Below are 18,953 nucleotides of genomic sequence, written 5' to 3'. Positions count from 1 at the left end.
ATATAATTTTTTAAAAAGGTCCACCAGGGAGCTGGATACGCTCCTCTACCAGGAGTCTAACCCAGCCTGATAATCCTGCGAGCATTTTCACAAAGGTGCCGACGTCCCAGGGAGGCTCTGGCATGACCCGGCACTGTTAATAGTTCTCATCCTCTCACCCCTTTCTTAGCAGAGCAGCCTTTGAAAGGATTTGGCAGAACTCCATCGACAAAGTTCCGGCCCCATATTTTAAAGGCGGTCTTTTTTTAAACGGAAATAAGGTTGATTTACAATACTGTGTCAGTTTCAGAGCCACAGTAAAGGAATACATTTTTCCAGATTATTTTCCATTATAGGTTATTACAAGATACTGAATACAGCTCTCTGTACTATACAGTAAATCCTTGTTGCTTATCTATTTTACATATAGTTAATATCTGTTGATCCCATACTCCTAATTTATCCCTCCTCCCTCCCTCTCCCCTTTGATCACCATAAGTTTGTTTTCTTTGTCCGTGAGTCTGTTTCTGTTTTGTTCATAGAATCATTTTTATTACTTTTTAGATTTCACATATAAGTGATATCATATAATATTTGTGTTTGTCTGACTTAGTATGATATTCTCTAGGTCTGTCCATGTTGCCGCCAATGGCAATATTTCATTCTTTTTGTGGCTAAGAGTCTATCATGTATGTATACCACATCTTCTTTATTCATTCATCTGTTGATGAACACTTGGGTTGCTCCCATGTCTTGGCTATTGTAAATAGTGGCGCAATGAACACTGGAGTGTATGTATGTATCTTTTTAAAGTAGAATTTTCATCTTTTCCAAATATATGCCCAGGATTGGGATTACTGGATCCTATGATAGCTCTATTTTTAGTGTTTTAAGTAATCTTGATACTGTTTTCCCTGGTGTCTGCATGAATTTACATTCCCACGAACAGGGTAGGAGGGTTTCCTTTTCTCTACACCCTGTTCAGCATTTTTGATTCATATATTAAATGTTCAGCATTCATTATTCATTCTAATGATGGCCGTTCTGACCGGTGTGAGGTGATACCTCACTGTGGTTTTGGTTTGCATTTCTCTAATAATTAGCAATGTTGAGCATCTTTTCATAGGTTAAATGCAGTCTTTCATTCTTAAAGTCAAATCTATTCTATTTTTTTCCTGAAGTAGAAACCTCCTGACATTCCATTAGTTTTAGCTCTGATGCCTACCCAGTGTCAGAGGCATTTGGGAGCTCCACACCAACACCCCAGTTAGTGGCATTGACAATGCTGGGGCTCAGGAAGCAATAGGAATAGAATGAGAACAAAGACTGCGGACTCAGTAGGGCCACTCCTGCTGGAAGAAACACGGGCAGAGATGTGGGCTCTGACTTTCACATTTTCTATCTAACACTCCCTTCCTAGGTGATTCCTGATCCTCCTCAAGTTTCATGACTTCAACTATCATCTACAAATAGCCAAATGTATATTTTCAGCATGAATTTCTCCCTTAACTCCAGAATCATACACCCTTACTTACACCCACTGCTTACTGTACATATACACGTGGATATCTTACAAGTAGGACAAATGTAAAATGAGCAAAAACAAATTCTTTCTACCTCAACACCCTCCCCTAAGCTGCTTATCCTCTAGTCATTTTTATCACAGTTAATGGCAGCTCCATTCTACCAGTTGCTCAGTCAAAACTTCAAACTTTACACCCAAATCATGAAGAAATCTTGCCAACTCTATCGCTGAAATATTTCCTGAATTTGACCTGTGCTTGACTTCTCTGTTGGCTCAGTGGTAAAGAATCTGCCTACAATGTGGGAGACCCAGGTTTGATTCCTGGGTTGGGAAGATCCCCTGGAGGAGGAAGTGGCCACCCACTCCAGTATTCTTGCCTGGAGAATTTCATGGACAGAGGAGCCTAGTAGGCTACAGTCCATGGGGTCACAAAGAATCAGACACAAAGTGAGCGACTAACACTTTCATTTCTCTTACCACCTACCTCATCCAAACTGCCATCTCTTTTCATAGGAACAATTTCAGTGACCTCTTAATTGGTTACTCATTCAAATTTTTCCTCCCCCACTCAACCTTCATTAAGGCCATTCACTTTCACTTACTAAAGTCAAGTTAAGACATGGGTCCTTGCTGGTCAAAGCTCTCCTGCGGTTTAACATCTCAGAATAAAATCTAAAGCTTTTATGATTCACAGACTCCCGTTGATATGGTCCTCTACTTTCTCATCTACCCCCTGTCTATTTCTCTCTCTCTTTCCACTCCAGATACACTGGCCTTTTTGCTTTTTCTTATACATACCAGGTACTCTCCTAAATTGAGGTTCTGTGTATATTGTTGTTACATCTTTCTGAAATGCCCATCTACAAATCATAACCTGTAATTTCCCTTACTTCTTTTGGGACTTTCCCTGGCCCCCACATAAAATGGCCTCCTCAAAGAGTAATCCTGTGCTCTCTCATTATGCTTTATTGTCCCTCCTGCCTCCATAGTTTTGGCTTTGTGTCTAGTTTCTCTTGTTTCCCACCAGATCATACTTAATGTAAACAAACCCTGGTTTATTTGATTCACTGCCACGTCCCCACACTGATGATATGAATCACCCATCCATAGCAAACTCTTACTTTGTAACAAATAAATCAAAGTCTGAATAAAAAGAGATCTCTGAAGAAACCACAACATTTGAGGATTTAAGAAATAATAATAAGAGAGCTCATAAAGAAAACCTGAGTAGTCTCCAAAGAGGAGGCAACCAAACCAGACAGGCTGGTGACACTCAAGCCACAGGAAGCAACTATTTTGAGCAGGAGGAAGTGGTTAGCACAAGAAAATGTTCCAGAGGAGTGGCCAGTGAAGTGTGAGGTGAATGGGGAGAGTGGCAAAGAATCAGAGTCAAGAAAGAAGAGGGTTTCAAACAAGAAATGGTGATCAGCAATGTCCAACATTGATTATGAATTAAGCAAGATCAGATGGTCTTAGGTTTGTAAAGCAAAGCAAAGATCTCTGTAACTTGAATAAGAATGGCCAAAATGATAGTTTAACTGCAGTGGCCCAATGAGCTGCAAGAAAGAAGGAAAGTGAATAATGAGTAGAATGTATGGTTATCTTAAGGTACTTTTTTTTTTTTTTTTTTTTTCAGACAGAAAAGTTTACTCTGTCTTTCTATACAGGTGAGAATAGTCTTGTGGACAGAAAGAAAAAAAAAAAAAAAAAACAGTCCTGTAGTAAAAAGAGAATGGCAGAAATAATACTTTGAGTATTGGATTTCATTTCCTCTTGACTAGTCAAAGATGTTATTCCTGTACTTGTCCTTGCTCAAAGACCAGGCTTTTGTTATTCATTAAAAACTCAAAATAACCGCACCCAAGCTTGTCACGCTGCTTCTAATCTGCCTTTTCTCCTTTTGCAACATGTGAACAGTCCTGTACACAATCAGACAGGGCTGATGTATAACCCAGTTTATAGACTAAGCATATACAGAGCATGCTGATATTTTCAATCATGTTTCATTCAAAAGAAATTCCATTTGAGACAACTTCACTGATTTTATGATCCGCTAAAAGGTCCTGGTTGCAAAACACCAGTACAGGGTCTGACAACAGAAAGTGAGTAGCTGATGTGGGGTTAAAGACAAAATCTTTGGAAATGAGTAGATCAAAGATTTGAGACCAGGATGACGGAAATACACGCAGTAGAGGTGTACTGAAATCAGAACATTACTGTCAACACAAGGGAAGCAGTGAGCCAACTGCTAAATCTGCTGAAGAACTGAGGTGATGTGGTCTAAGTGCCTCTGGATGGCTGCCACAGAGATGCACCTATTTGTCAGGCTTCAGTGGAGTTGGACCTCCTTTCTTGGTGATTGTAACAGCTCCTACCACTTCAACTGTCAATTTTATGTTAATGTCTTATAAGAATATATTTCCAGTGTTGCTCTGTCCTCTGAACCTCAGACTCACATAGCTGTCTACTGAAACAACATCTTCAGTGAATCTCCCATTAACCCCAACATCAAATACATCCAAAAGTGAAGAAATATCAATAACCTCAGACATGCAGATAACACCACCTTCATGGTAGAAAGCAAAGAGGAACTAAAGAGCCTCTTGATGATGGTGAAAGAGGACAGTGAAAAAGCTGGTTTAAAATTCAACAATCAAAAAACTAAAATCATGGTATCTGGTCCCATCACTTCATGACAATTAGACAGGGGAAATGCAGAAAGCAATGGCACCCCACTCCAGTACTCTTGCCTGGAAAATCCCATGGATGGAGGAGCCTGGTAGGCTGCAGTCCATGGGGTCGCGAAGAGTCAGACACGACTTCACTTTCACTTTCACTTTTCACTTTCATGCATTGGAGAAGGAAATGGCAACCTGCGGGGAGCTGCCCGTGAGAACGGGGTCCTTTATCTAAAGGACACAGCTCTGGGAGCTGCCTCAGTCCTTGAGGGTTTGCTTGCAAACATAGCTCTCTGTCCCGCCACCCCAGAGATTAGGTGATTATTTACTGCAGACACCTGGAGTTCTGGACAAACTTCTCACGCACAGGGAAATGTTATCTGGTGTAAGAAATAATAACAGGGTGCCATTCCCATGCTCTCAAGATTTCTTGTGACTTTTTGTAAGACGTATAGGTCAACCAAGAAAAATGTTAACTGTCTTATTTTTCTCTTGCTCTCCTGTATAAATATAAGATGCTGAAAAAAGTCGTGGTCAGACCTCTTCCCTTTGTGGAGACGTGTCTGATCCTCTCGACCCCATCTTTGCTGCAGTATTCTTTTGCTGTAGTATTCTTTCTCAGCCGCGTTGTGCACGTTCTCGGGACCTGATCGACTTTGCCGGCTGGCTCCAGTAGCAACCCACTCCAGTGTTCTTGCCTGGAGAATCCCAGGGATGGCAGAGCCTGGTGGGCGGCCGTCTATGGGATCGCACAGAGTTGGACACAACTGAAGTGACTTAGCAGAGAAAGAGACAGAGGAAAAAATGGAAACAGTGACAGACTTTATTTCCTTGGGACAGTGACTACAGCCATGAAATTAAAAGATGCTTGCTCCTTAGAAGAAAAGCTATGGCAAACCTATACAACATCTTAAAAAGAAGAGATACCACATTGCCAATGTAGGTCCACACAGTCAAAGCTATGGTTTTCCCAGTAGTCATGTATGGATGTGAGAGTTGGACTATAAGGAAGGCTGAGCATTGAAGAATTGATGCTTTTGAACTGTGGTGCTGGAGAAGTCCCTTGGACAGCAAGGAAATCAAACCAGTCGATCCTAAAGGAAATCAACCCTGAATGTTCATTGGAAGGACTGATGCTGAAGCTGAAGCTCCAATACTTTGGCCACCTGATGTGAACAGCTGACTCCCTGGAAAAATCCCTGATGCTGGGAAAGATTGAGGGAAGGAGGAGAAGGTGGCGATAAAGGACAAGATGGTTGGATAGCATCAGTGGACACAAGTTTGAGCAAACTCCAGGAGATAGCAAAGGACGGGGAAGCTTGGTGTGCTGCAGTCTATGGACCTGCAAAGAGTTGGACAGGATTGAGTGACTGAACAACAAAAACAGTAAAGAAATCTCTCATTCCTTCCTATTGCTTGAGAAAGAAATCTCAACACCGATCTCTGTTTCTCTCTCTCACCCCACACATCTACTCATACACTGGTGAGTCAAGCCCCCATATAGCTCTCATCTATCACACTTCTCCACACTCTTCTGTCACAGCTTTACTTTAGGAGTGCAGAATTTCTTTTTTTTTTTTTTTTGAGAGCAGAATTTCTTACCTGGGTTTCTGCATCAATGTCCTCATGAGTACTCCTGTCTGCTTTCTTCCCCATGGTTTCTGCAAAGAAGATGGATTAGATGGAGAAATGACTAGAATGAGAGTCCACATACTAGACTTTTATTTTTGTTATTATTCTTGCTACCCAATTTTTCAATATTTCCAGTTTGAGAGAAATGCCCCACAGCAATTGAAGTGGGACAGATTTTTGTTCTCCCCACTTTCCAGTGCCTAAGGGATGGGCACACAATTTAGGGTACACTAATTTGACACGCACACTCAGGGTACTTGTTTTCAGTAGTGCCTGCACTCTTGGTGACATCCTAGACATGCTATTCTGATACATGACTTGACTGAGGTCCCAGCTGACTAGGCTCCTTTGGCTTGCCTGCATTTTCTGAATCGTGTCCTCCAATGGGCCTGTTGATTCTCTAAGTATTCCAAAACCTGTATGAAAGATTCTCTTCTGCTTGAGTTAGCCACACTGTCATTTTCTATTGCTTACAACGAAAATTCTGACTGATGAAAACCAGTTAATAATAGTTTAATTGTTGTGATAATTTAGGATCAAAGGGGATAGTACCTGAATTTGAGCAAGGCTGTCATGATGGAAAGGAGAAGAGAGCATAGAAGTTAAAATTCATAACATAAATTCAGAGTGGGATAAAGAGAATAAAGAGTCAAAAAGGATGGGTTTTAGCCTGGATAAATGAGGTTTTTCCAGTTTCCAAATACAATGGAAAAGAGAGAAATGATAATAATAAAGGAGCTGTGCAGACAAGGAAGGGAGTATATTTGGGGTTGGGGTGATGGGAATAGTTACCATTCTATAAAAGCTGAGCTTGAGACTTTAAGATGATGTTATGGGAGACATAGAGCAAACAGATGGATAGAAGTATGAATCTGTGAGAAAATGTCAAGGATAAAGATAGAGAATTGAAGTCATCAGGAACTGAAATCATGAGAGGAAATGAGATCACTCTGGGAGAGTTCACAGCATGAGAACAGTGGGTCGAGGATGGACATCTGGAGAATACCATAATTTAAGAGATGAGCTTAGGAAGAAAAGCCTAGAAAATAAATCACATCATGTTGGACCATGGTTCCTTTCTTGATGAGACAATATGACTTCAATTACTCTTTCTAGTTTCCCTGGGCACATAGAGCCCCTTGAAAATCATTTTCTTGTCTTTGGCAGCTCCTTCTCGATGAGTAATGATATCAAATAATTATCACCTGCCTGAAGTTTCTAACCCAAGATTCAGGCCCGACATCCTTTGTTGGCAACCTCTACCTACAAGGTTTGAAAAATAACACATCCCCTCAACATTGTAGACAATTTTTTCAGAGGGCGATCTCTACAAGCAGCACACAGAAGGCACTAGCGATCTGTCACTAACATTCCCATATACATCTATTCTTTATGCAGGCTTTCTCCATTTTTCCCTAAGACCACCTTAAGTATATGGATTCTAAAGGAAACAGAGCCCTATTCCAGTCAGTTAGGATCTATTTGATCAACAAGGGACTCTCCCAGCTCCTTCCTTGGTTTTTTAACCCTATTTTTGTTTTTTGTTTTTTGTTTTTCTCGAATCAAACCAATACCACTGGTTAAAGATGCAATTGTGTTGACATACAAAGCTGTTAACAATTATAAAACCACCTCTCCACCTTTCTCTTAGTTTCCACTGGCCTCCTTGGATTTAATTACTGCTGCAATGCAGCCAGCTTTAATTGGTGTACCAGAGGTGATAAAAAGGAAAATGAATCTACGTTCAATTCTTCCATCTTTTCCTTGCCTTGAGTTTGAGGAAGATGGAGAAAAGATGGTATTCTATAGAGTTATGAGGGTTAATTTTATGTGTCAAACTTATTGGACTAAGAAATACCCAGATAATTCATTGCCTCTCAGTGTGCTCAGTCATATCTGAGTCTCTGCAGCCCCATGGACTGTAGCCCTCCAGGCTCCTCTGTCCATGGAATACTGGAATAGGTTGCCACTTCCTACTCCAGGAGTGTTGGTCTTTAGTACAGACCATACCTGGTGGACCAGAGTCGACGAAAAGAAAGAGAGAAAAAGAGAGAAAGAGGCTAGTATTCCCTGGGTTACACAGAGAACCAATAAAGCCCTAGGACAGGTCTTGTACCGCTCATGGAGGCACAGGGTGTCCTCTCAAAGAGGTCTTGAAAGCCCGGGCAGGAAAGTGAGCTCGGTAGGTTTCTATGCTCCAGAGAATTAGTCAGAGGGAGAGAGAGAAAGAGAAAGAAAGAACGACACAGGGACCCAAGTCTCTAGTGGAACGAGGATATTTTATTAGCAGAAATGCAGGCTTATATATCTTTAGTAAAATGATTACTTGGCCATTACAAAGGATGAAATCCCATCAACTGCAACAAAATGGATAGTCTAATACATATAAAGTCACTGACACTGAAAAGAGTCATTGAAGGGAATTACTGAAAGGAAAATAAGCAGGTACCCTTTCCCATGATCTCAGTCCTGAGAACTGCGTGCAGCTCTACTCATTCCCAGAATAGGAACTGATAAGGAACAGAGAATCCTTGAGAAATGGCACACAGAGGAAGAAGAGTGCAACATATTAGATTCCTTAAAGCTGAATGTCCCCTGACACAGGAGATCTTCCCAACCCAGGGATCGAACCTGTGTCTCTAGCATCTCCTGTATTGGCAGGCAGATCCTTAACCACTAGTGCCACCTGGGAAGATCTCTCTCACCAATGCAGATGGGCATCAGCCAATCTGTTAAGAGCCTGAATAGAACAAAAGAGCAAAGGAAGGGCAAACTTGCTTCCTGCTTGGTCTGGGACACCCATCTCCTGCTGTGGGACTCCTGATTCTCGGGTCTGGACTAGAACTGTACCGCTTGCTCTCCTACACCTCAAGCCTGAAGATGGCAGACCCTGGGATTTCTTAATAGTGAGCTCATTCACTCATATGAGACAATCTCTCACAATAAATCTGTTTCTGTATATCTGTGTATATACTACTGCTTCTGTTTCTCTGCTGCTGCTGCTGCTGCTGCTGCTGCTGCTGCTGCTAAGTCGCTTCAGTCGTGTCCAACTCTGTGCAACCCCACAGACAGCAGCCCACCAGGCTTCCCCATCCCTGGGATTCTCCAGGCAAGAACACTGGAGTGGGTTGCCATTTCCTTCTCCAATGCAGGAAAGTGAAAAGTGAAAGTGAAGTCGCTCAGTTGTGTCCGACTCTAGCGACCCCATGGACTGCAGCCCACCAGGCTTCTCCATCCATGGGATTCTTCAGGCAAGAGTACTGGAGTGGGGTGCCATTGCCTTCTCCGTCAGTTTCTCTGGAAAGCCCTAATACAAGGACCAAGATAGGACTCTCTGTTACTGTAATTCTCTGTTACTATCCAATGCAGCAGGAAAAAATGAGAAAGAAAACAATAAGCTAAGAGTCAATACATAGGACCATGATTCGTGGACTATAAATGCATGTAAGTATATCAAGTTCAGGGTGTAAGAATATCAAGTTCAGGGTATTAGGTTAAAATAAAGGTTCAAAAATAAAATAATGATTTGGGAGAATGGCATTGAAACATGTATAATATCATATATGAAACGAGTCACCAGTCCCAGTTCGATGCACGATACTGGATGCTTGGGGCTGGTGCACTGGGACGACCCAGAGGGATGGTATGGGGAGGGAGGAGGGAGGAGGGTTCAGGATGGGGAACACATGTATACCTGTGGCGGATTCATTTTGATATATGGCAAAACTAATACAATATTGTAAAATTAAAAAATAAAGTAAAATAAATAAACAAAAGTTCAAGTCACAAAGGTAAGAGTTTAGGTTAATATTGGGAGAAGGAGTAGTCTGGGGATTGACAAGAATCAGAAAAATGTTTACAATTTATAGAAAGATGTAAGGTAAGGTTTGACTAGCTTAAAAGTCATTGGGATGGGAAACAGTATCAGTGAAACTCTGGACAACATAAAAAGAAGAGAAGAAAGTAGAAAGACTGAGCAGAAACTGTTTGAAAGTTGTCTTTTAAAAAGTAATGGGAGGAACTCCTTGGGGGTCCAGTGGTTAGGGCTCTGCATTCTCATTGCCAAAGGCCTGGGTTCAGTCCCTGGTCAGGGAACTAACATCTCAGAAGTTGTGTAATGTGGCCAAAAAACAAAAAAAACAAAGTAACAGGAGAAGTGTTTTACGAAGCTCAAGGAAGAAAAGAAAGTATGTTTATATCAATGGACACCAATGAAGAGACAGAATAATATTAATATTAATTATCTAAAATAACATCAATTAATAAAAATACTAATATTAGTAACTAATAATTGAACTAGATCCACTGATTTGACTATTTGTAAGCCATTTATGTCCTTGTCAATAGCTGTGTCTGTATAGTGACAAGGATGGAAAGCAGAAATCGGTGGGTTGTCAAGTAGACAAAAGAAAAATTGCAGAGATCAAGCAAACATCACATTTTCAGCAACTGCAGTTGTAAATAGAAAAATAATAAAATGATAGCTAGAAGCAGACAGAAACTAAGGTTTCATCATTTTCTTTTCAGAAAGAGATGTGAGCACTGAATATGTTTTTCTATGATGTGACAAATAGGAAATTCAACTTAAATTGCTTAAACCACTAAAGTTATTTATTGAGTCTTTAAAGTAAAATGACCTAGAAGTACAGTCCGCTTTAAGACTGGTTTGATAAGTTTCTGTTTCTCTAGTAAAAATGAATCACTAGAGTCAGCAGTGGGATCAATTTCCTTGGAACTCATTATTATCCCAGTGAGAGACTGTTGATGAGAAGAGGGAAAAGGAAGTCTTAGATGCCGGAGAAATCCAAAAGGTGATTCTGTTTCACTCCACACCTTTGGTTACAACAGCTGACGTCCAAATACACCTTTCCACCTTTCTGGGACTTCCCTGATGGGCCAGTGGCCAAGACTCTGTGCTCTCAGTGTTTCCTAGTCAGAGAACTAGATCCCACATGCCGCAATTGTATTCACATGTTGCAACTAAATATCCCGCATCCCACAAGGAGGATGGAAGATTCCAGGTGCCACAACTCAGACCTGGTGCAGTCAAATTAATGTTTTTAAAAAAGAAGAAGAAGACAAAGTAAAGATAACTAAAGATAACAGATATCACACACACACACAAATACACCTTTCATCTGAAATGCACACTTTCAAAAATATCAGGGAAACATTTCCTCCTTCCCCAAATGAAGTGAACTCAAACACCTTTTGAGTTACTGCCTCTAGGACAAGCTCAGGGTCTCTGTGGCAGGGGCAATCTTTTCCAAAAGGAAGGATTCAAGGGTCTACAGCTAACTAAGCAGCTGCCTACCACATAACATTCAGCATCTATTAGCAGAGGGAGAACAATATCATTGAAATAAAACCTCCCACATGGGGGACTTCCTGGTGGTCCAGTGGCTAAGACTCCATGCTCCCAATGCAGAGGGCCTGGGTTCAATCCCTGGTCAGGAAACTAGATTCCACATGCTACAAACAAGACTGAAGATCCTGAGTGCCACAACCAAGACCTGACACAGCTAAATAAATATACATTATATATATATATATATATATATATATATATATATATATATATATAAAACCCTCCCACTTGGAGAGAAACAAGAATGGAAGTCAACATGGCTCTCTACTCATTCTTTTTTTTTTATATATAACTATTTATTTCTGGCTGTGCTGGGTCTTTATTGCTGTGCAGGCTTTTCTCCAGTTGCAGCAAGCGGAGGCTACTGCCGGGGTCCTGCCCCGGCTGATCCAGGGTATTCGAAGCGGGGACGGCGTCGGCGACCTATTTATTTAAATATTTTATCAAAGATATAAAGAGTAATAGGATGAGGATAGCTCAGTAGGAAAATTCAGTGGAGAAAAGAGGCTGAGTAGCTTGGTTTACGCGGGAGACCAATAAAACTTCAAGACAAGAAGTTTGCACCACTTACGTAGGCCGCAGGCGTCCTTCCGTTCTCCCGAAGGAGAGGAGACACTGAGGCCTCCCCGGTCGGATCTTAGAAGCCCAGGCATAATTAGTAAGCATGGTGGGTTCCGCGCTCCAGATGGAGACTCAACCAGAGTGAGAGAGAGAGCGACATGGGGAGACCAGTATTTCGAGAAACTGATCCCAATTCTTTATTTTCCATGGTCTACTTTTATACACTGAGATGTTATGCAAAAGTCACGCGGGGTCAGCAGTCCTGACTTTTATCAAAGTCAGGTGCTTCATACAAATGTATACAGAGGTCTTAGGGGTGTTACATCATCTTCTGGCCAGGGGGGCCTGCTGACAATTTACGACCCTCTCCTTGTGACAGTGGTCAGTCAATCAGGACACTTATTTCTCCAGGGCTGATTATTCTCAAAACAGACGCCATCCAAATAAAGTTACATTCCTACAGGGTGAGGGTGTAGTGGGTTTTAGTTAAGGAAAGAATTTACTTAGCCTAAGGTCTAACGTGATTAATATCAAAGGTTAATTCTATATATTCATTAATGTGTGTAAGGGCAGGGGATATGGAGACTTAGCAACAAACATTGGCTCAACAAATGAAAAACCCTTCACCAACACAATTTCTAATTAGCCCATTATACTTATACTAATAGTTTTCTAACTTTTCTAAGGAACCTGTTTTTAGAAGGTTTAAAGCATCTTGTGCCTCTCACGGTTGGGAGGCTGTGAGCGATCACATGTGGCCGGACAAGCCTGTCAGGCAGGCCAGAGAACCTTCAGAGGAGTTTGTAGGTTAAAACACTCTTATCACGCCCAGGAATTATTATAAACTGGAGCTCTAAGTTAACTCCTTCTCCAAAAGAGGTGGTGGGGGACAGCCCCCCGTAAAGTCAGAGGTGTAGGTGAGCACAAAGTAGTAAAGTAGGCAGGCTCTGGTTATGGGGGTAGATGCTCGAGGATTTCCAGGGGGACTCCTGAGGCTCGATCCCGCCTTTGCGTATGTCGAGCCTCCTTCCTCATGACCTTTGTCACGGGCGGAGTACCTCACTCTGGCCCCCAACAGGCTACTCTCTAGCTGTGGTGCTCGGGCTTCCCATTGCAGTGACTTATCTTGTTGTGGAGCATGGGCCCTAAGGCCCGTGGGCTTCAGTAGTTGCGGCTCCCGGGCTCTTGAGCACAGGTTTAAGAGTTGTGGCACATGGGCTTAGCTGCTCCGTGGCATATGGGATCTTCCCAGATCTGGGATCGAACCCGCATCTCCTGCATTGGCAGGTGGACTCCTTACTAAGCCACCAAGGAAGCCCCTCTCTCTACTCATTCTTAAATAGAACAGTTCCTAGGACAGCTGTTTCACTGTTCATTTCTCTCCCCGGCAACACCAGAGGCGGACGGTGGAATGGTGGCTTTGTCTGACAGCTGGCTCCTCTAGCAGTCAACAATTTTTTAAAAGTTGGATTACAATTTAATTTTATTAAAATTTTAATTTTCCTGTTGGAAAAAAAAAAACATTCTTAAAGTGTGAACTTGGGGGTCTAAGAATAGATGGGGTTGAGCAGATAAAAGTTATTTTTAACCAGGCTTGTTTGGGTTTTACTGGTAATACTGCTCTCTAAAGAAATTGAGAAAGATTCTTACCGATTTATTTCCACTCTGTAACAGGGCTAGTAGTTAAAGCCATAGATGTTATCTGATTAGAGTTGTTAAACCCAGACCTGAGCCTAGACGCTTCTGTTTCCAAGTAGCCCAGCTTTGGTTTCTCCCATACTCCTAACTCTTGATGTAATAGTTTTCACCCAAAATTATAAGACTGAGAAGCAAATCTAATGGGCCCCTTGCTTCCTGGATGGGGCAAGACCAAGAAGGCTCAACAGAGGACCTGGAGAAAGGCTGGTAAATCAGATGCTTCCTGTACCCTAAATCTATCTCTCACCAAGTCCCCTCTCTCCCTGCTTCTGCTTATACTAACCTCAGCTTGGGGCCTGGAATTTGGTATTTCCAACCCTAGGATAAGCCAGATAACCAGATTTCAAGTTATGCTTGATAACACTCTGCAGGCAGAAGACAATCCTTAACAAAATATCCTTTCTCCTCTCACCTTCTATGAGGCCTAATTTCAAAAGAAGTCTATCTCATTACTATCACAGACAGTACAGAACATTAAAAGAAGACTTCAACACACTTTAGCATTCTGACCTTTCTTACATGATCCTTATTACAAAGTTCAACAGGGCATAGTTTTAAAAACTCCTTTATAATTATAAAAAAACTCCTATATAACTACAAATAAGAAAAGCCAACTGTCCAGCACAAGGCAGAGAACAGAGCAATTCACCACCTCTTCCTTCCTTGTTTCACCCAGTTCCACATTTTTACTCACAACATCCTATTTTCTACTGCCGAATTCAACAGCAGCCTAATTCAGTAAGACTCATTATGTTGCAACAATAAAGGTGGGCATGCTTTCTTGGGTTCTGATTTTGGTTTCAGTTTGCTTATCTCATGTATTTGAAAAAGTTCAGAGACAGAAGAACAGCCCTCAGTTAATTTGTGATCTGGGCTTCATTTCTCTGGCTCTCTCTTATGTCTGCTCATCTCTAGGCAGGAACTTCATCTCCAGGGCCGATACCCCTAATGGCAAGAAAAGATATTCAGCCTTCACCTCTGCATCACAGAGATCTTGATTTCCAGAATACTGTGTCTTTTCACATATTTACTACTGAATTAATCTCTAGGTTCAGGTGGGAAACGATGAAATCTCAGCAACATTTTTCAGAACTGAATTATCTATTCAAGAGCCACACAGATTTGCAAAATCAGAAACCAGCAGCTTTGGAAGTTGCAATAAAACTATAAATTTGGGGGACAATTAAATAATGCCACTATAGTATTCAAAAAGGAGAAATGGAAGACTTTGTAAAGCAGGAATTATTCAAAGGAGAAAGATCCTCTCATTGAAACAAAAGATTAAACCAAAATGAAAAGTATTATCTTCAGATAGAAGAAAGACATTGCATATGGTAACATATTAATTAATTAATACTCCAAATTGTACTTTACATTAATCATCACCACTGTCTGCATTTCCTGTCTTGCCTGGAAACAGACTGTTTTTGAATTCTGTTTCAATTGAAACTTTTATTGACATAATTGTAGACTCACATGCAGTTATAAAAAATAAAAAACATAAAACAGGTGAAGTGTACAGCTTAACCAGTTTCTCCAACAGTGACTTTTTAAAAATTATAGTGGAATATAGTAGCAAGATATTTACACTGATACAATCCACCACCTCTCTTGGATTTTGAAATCAACTGAAGACAATCAAATTGATTCATAATTTAGAAGGAAAAACATAAAGTTCAATTAAGGAAGTGTTTGCCTGATGGCCTCTACTTGCTTTTGAGAAAAATGGCTATCATCAGATAATGAAGTATGTGGGGAAAATTGTGAAGAAAGAAGTTTGCAATAAAACATACAGAGTTATCTGAATTTTTCAAGAAAATACTTGCAGACGTACTAGTCCACATTCAAACACTGCTTGCCTGTGTACTTAGTCGCTCACTTGTATCTGACTCTTTGTGACCCTATGGACTGTAGCCCACCAGGCTTCTCTGTCCATGGGGATTCTCCAGGCAAGAATAGTGGAGAGGGTTGCCATGCCCTCCTCCAGGGGATCTTCTCAACGGAGGAATCAAATCCATGTCTCCTGTGTCTCCTGTATTGCTGGTGGATTCTTAACCCGCTAAGCCATCAGGGAAGCCTAAGTGCTCTTTTATTTGAAGTTTGTATATCTGTTGTGCTTTTCTAGGAACAACCCTGAGAACAGGTGATAAAAGAATTGTGACAGCATTTCAGAGTGGGTTGCTCTTAAATCAAGGTGATTAAAATGGATTATTTCTAAGTTTCCATGATTTATAGTTACTTACTTTGCCTTGATTAAAAGTTCTTCAAACATGTAGTCAAATTAATTTAAAATAGCACTGTATTTTAGTGCCAAAATAAATGTAAAGAGTGAGAAATAAAAACTCTAACATGAATGAGGTTTGGCAAAACAACCTTAAAAAAACTGTGAGAACTGACAAGTGAATTTTTCATCCAATGTAGGATACTGTAGAAAGCTTTGTGCTGCCTTATCAAAGAATCTGAATGCATCTATAGATATGAACATTTTGAGCCTCCAAGAGAATTTTAAATATTTATTTATTTTTATTTATTTGGCTACAGCAGGTCTTTGTTGTGGCATGAGGAATCTTGGTTGTATCACACAGGCCTTTTTGTTGTGGTTCATGGACTCTTAGTTGTGGCTCTAATGTGCTGTGTACTGTGCTTAGTCGCTCAGTCGTGTCCCACTTTTTGCGACCCCATGGGCTGTAGCCCACCAGGCTCCTCTATCTATAGGGATTCTCCAGACAAGAATACTGGAGTGAGTTGCCACACCCTCCTCCCAGGGATCTTCCCAATCCAGGGATTGAACCCAAGTCTCCCGTATTGCAGGTGGATACTTTACCATCTGAGCCACCAGGGAAGCCCAAGAATTCTGAAGTGGGTAGCCTATCACTTCTCCACGGGATCTTCCCAACCCAGGAATCAAACCAGCGTCTCCTGCACTGCAGGTGGATTCTTCACCAGGAAAGTCCAGTTGTGGCTTTTGAACTCAATAATCACAGCATGCAGGCTCTCTAATTGTGTCAGGCTTAGTTGCTCCACAGCATGTGGGATGTTAGTTCCTCAAACAGAAATCAAGCCTGCATCCCAGCATTGCAAGGTGGATTCTTATCACTGGACCATCAGGGAAGTCCCCATATTGATTCTACATTCTCCCAATTTCATATCTTTAAAATGTATTTCTAGATTAACTTTACTTATCCAAAGTGTTTATTGAAATTATTATATGTTTGGCAGCCTCCTGGATCCTGGGGTCTACTGGGGAGCAAAACAGACACATTCCTCCATTCTTCAGCTTGCTGCTACTGCTAAGTCGCTTCAGTCATGTCCAACTCTGTGCAACCCCATAGACGGCAGCCCACCAGGCTTCCCTGTCCCTGGGATTCTCCAGGCAAGAATACTGGAGTGGGTTGCCATTTCCTACTCCAATGCATGAAGGTGAAAAGTGAAAGTGAAGTAGTTCAGTCCTGTCCAACTCTGAGCGACCCCATGGACTGCAGCCTACCAGGCTCCTCCGTCCATGGGATTTTCCAGGCAAGAGTACTGGAGTGGGGTGCCATCACCTTCTCTGACTCTTAAGCTTACATAAATGCAAAGGGGTAGGGCAGAAAGTTTTAGGGAGAAACCAAAATTTTTTCCCCAAACTTTTTCAAATCTGAAAGAATATTTGAGCAAAACTCTACATCTTATTAGGACAGACACTTCTAACTGTTAATATCATTTAGTTATTCTTAGGAATATTCACATACCACCTGGGTTTGTGTGGCTCTTTAAGGCAGGCATTGCCTCCAGCCTGACTCCACATGGTTTCAGTGGTTTTCAGGAAGCTTTACAATGTTGGCCCTAAGCAGCTGTTTCAGTTGAATTACTTTCCCAACATCTGTCTGTCACTGTATTGAACCAAGAGCAACAGTAGTTCCCCTCCCCAAAGCATTTAGGAATGTAGCAGACTTAACTGAAGATGGGGGAAGATATATAAGAGGTTTTACATTCAAGCAGGGCATCCATTCAAACTAAATGCTGCATGCACGTTACTCAGAAGTCCTCTGGCTACTGTAATGGCTGTAATTTTTTGTTTTCTTCAAGACCATTTTATCCAATTTAGGACTTCAACCTGAACCAGCTCTCTGGGCTTTCCTTCCTCATGTGGTCCTTTCTCCCCTTTAGCCATTCTTTCTGTGTAACCTTTGATATTCCTCACTCTCTTCAGCCTCTTGTCCAAATTTAGTGGTAGACCTACCTTTGCATAATCCAAACGTATCAAATTTTGTATCTGCTCCTCTGGAATGTGACTATGGTTCTCAATAGCAAATCTTCCCCTCTGTTATTACACTATGAGATATTTTCATTGTAGACTTGTACTTTGAGTTGCTTCGGTAGACTTCTAGGTGAAACGTGAAAAGAAAGAGTTGCTTCAGTAGACTTCTAGGTGAAACGTGAAAAATGCATGTCATATGACCATAGAGAGGCATTTGGTGACTGAGAGCAGGGCAGAGGACAGCAGAAGTTACTCTGTGCACAAGAGAGTTAAAAATAAGCACTCAAAACACATCAGGTAGCAGTACAATAAGTTAAAATTTGTCTTCATCGTGAGCCCTGCCACTCCACAGTTTTGTTTTGTTTTTGGATACTCTGTGCCTCAAGCGAAAAGTAAGAATAGAAAAGCCTCACTCACTCTGGGTGACATCCCTCAGAGTATAAGGTGTGAAGATATGACAACCCAACACTACTTCAGAAGAAAGCAAGTTTAGGGCAGGGGGTGCTGACGGTAAGTCATGTGGATGAGTTAAGAGTCAGACTTGGTTGCAAATAACAAAGAACCAAACAATGACCAAAGGAAGGGTGAACGTCTCTCAGATAACAAGAATCTCACTGCCCTAGGAATCCAGATGCTTTTACTTTTCTGTTCTGCCATTCTTTAGCCTATCACTCTCACCCTCGTGGTCCTAAAACCACTGCTAAACCTTTGGCATTGCAGACAAGAAAAAAGAAGGGTGCAGAAGGAAGGATAAAAATACCTTTCTTCTAGGTTTGCCTTTTAATTTGGCAAGAAGAGGAGGGAAGGTCTCCCTCATAACTTCCTTCCCCACCTACTTGCCTAGAACTACATTATATCAGTACTCTGGCTTATAGGAGATGGGATCTTTTTTAATTAATTAATTTATTTATTTGGCTGCACCAGGTCTTAGTTGCAGCACTTAGGATCTTTAGTGGCAGCATGTGGGATCTAATTCCCTGACTGGGGATCAAACCTGGGTCCCCTGCATTGGTAGCATGGAGTTTTAGCCACTGGACCACCAGGGAAGTGCTAGGAGATGGGATCTTGAGTGTTCTTTTTTCTCTCGATTTTATAGGAAAAGTCAAGGGAGAAGGAGTTCAGAATGGGTGTTGACAGAGTTAATCTATTTGCACAAGTGGAGTAGAAATGAGTAAGAATCCCTCACTACTCTTAGAGCCAAGGAAAGATTTGCACAGTGAAGTGGTCAGATGCTCATCTGAAAGGCACATTCATCTCAGGGATTCCCATGTC

At 41.4% G+C, this 18,953-nt stretch overlaps 1 long non-coding RNA gene across 1 annotated transcript in view; it reads right to left on the bottom strand.

Moving 5' to 3' along the window:
* The window catches only part of LOC139186225 (uncharacterized), a 182,385-nt gene that overhangs the window by 102,119 nt on the left and 61,313 nt on the right, over positions 1-18,953 (bottom strand). Inside the window, exon 3 of the long non-coding RNA XR_011569786.1 lies at positions 5,785-5,843. This is a non-coding gene — a long non-coding RNA (uncharacterized lncRNA). The remainder of the gene's footprint in view (positions 1-5,784; positions 5,844-18,953) is intronic.

This window comes from Bos indicus, chromosome 12, assembly GCF_029378745.1.
Source record: "Bos indicus isolate NIAB-ARS_2022 breed Sahiwal x Tharparkar chromosome 12, NIAB-ARS_B.indTharparkar_mat_pri_1.0, whole genome shotgun sequence".
In the NCBI taxonomy this organism is placed as follows: domain Eukaryota; kingdom Metazoa; phylum Chordata; class Mammalia; order Artiodactyla; family Bovidae; genus Bos; species Bos indicus.
Note: the sequence above shows the minus strand (reverse complement) of the source record. Positions and strands in the feature narration are given on the sequence as shown.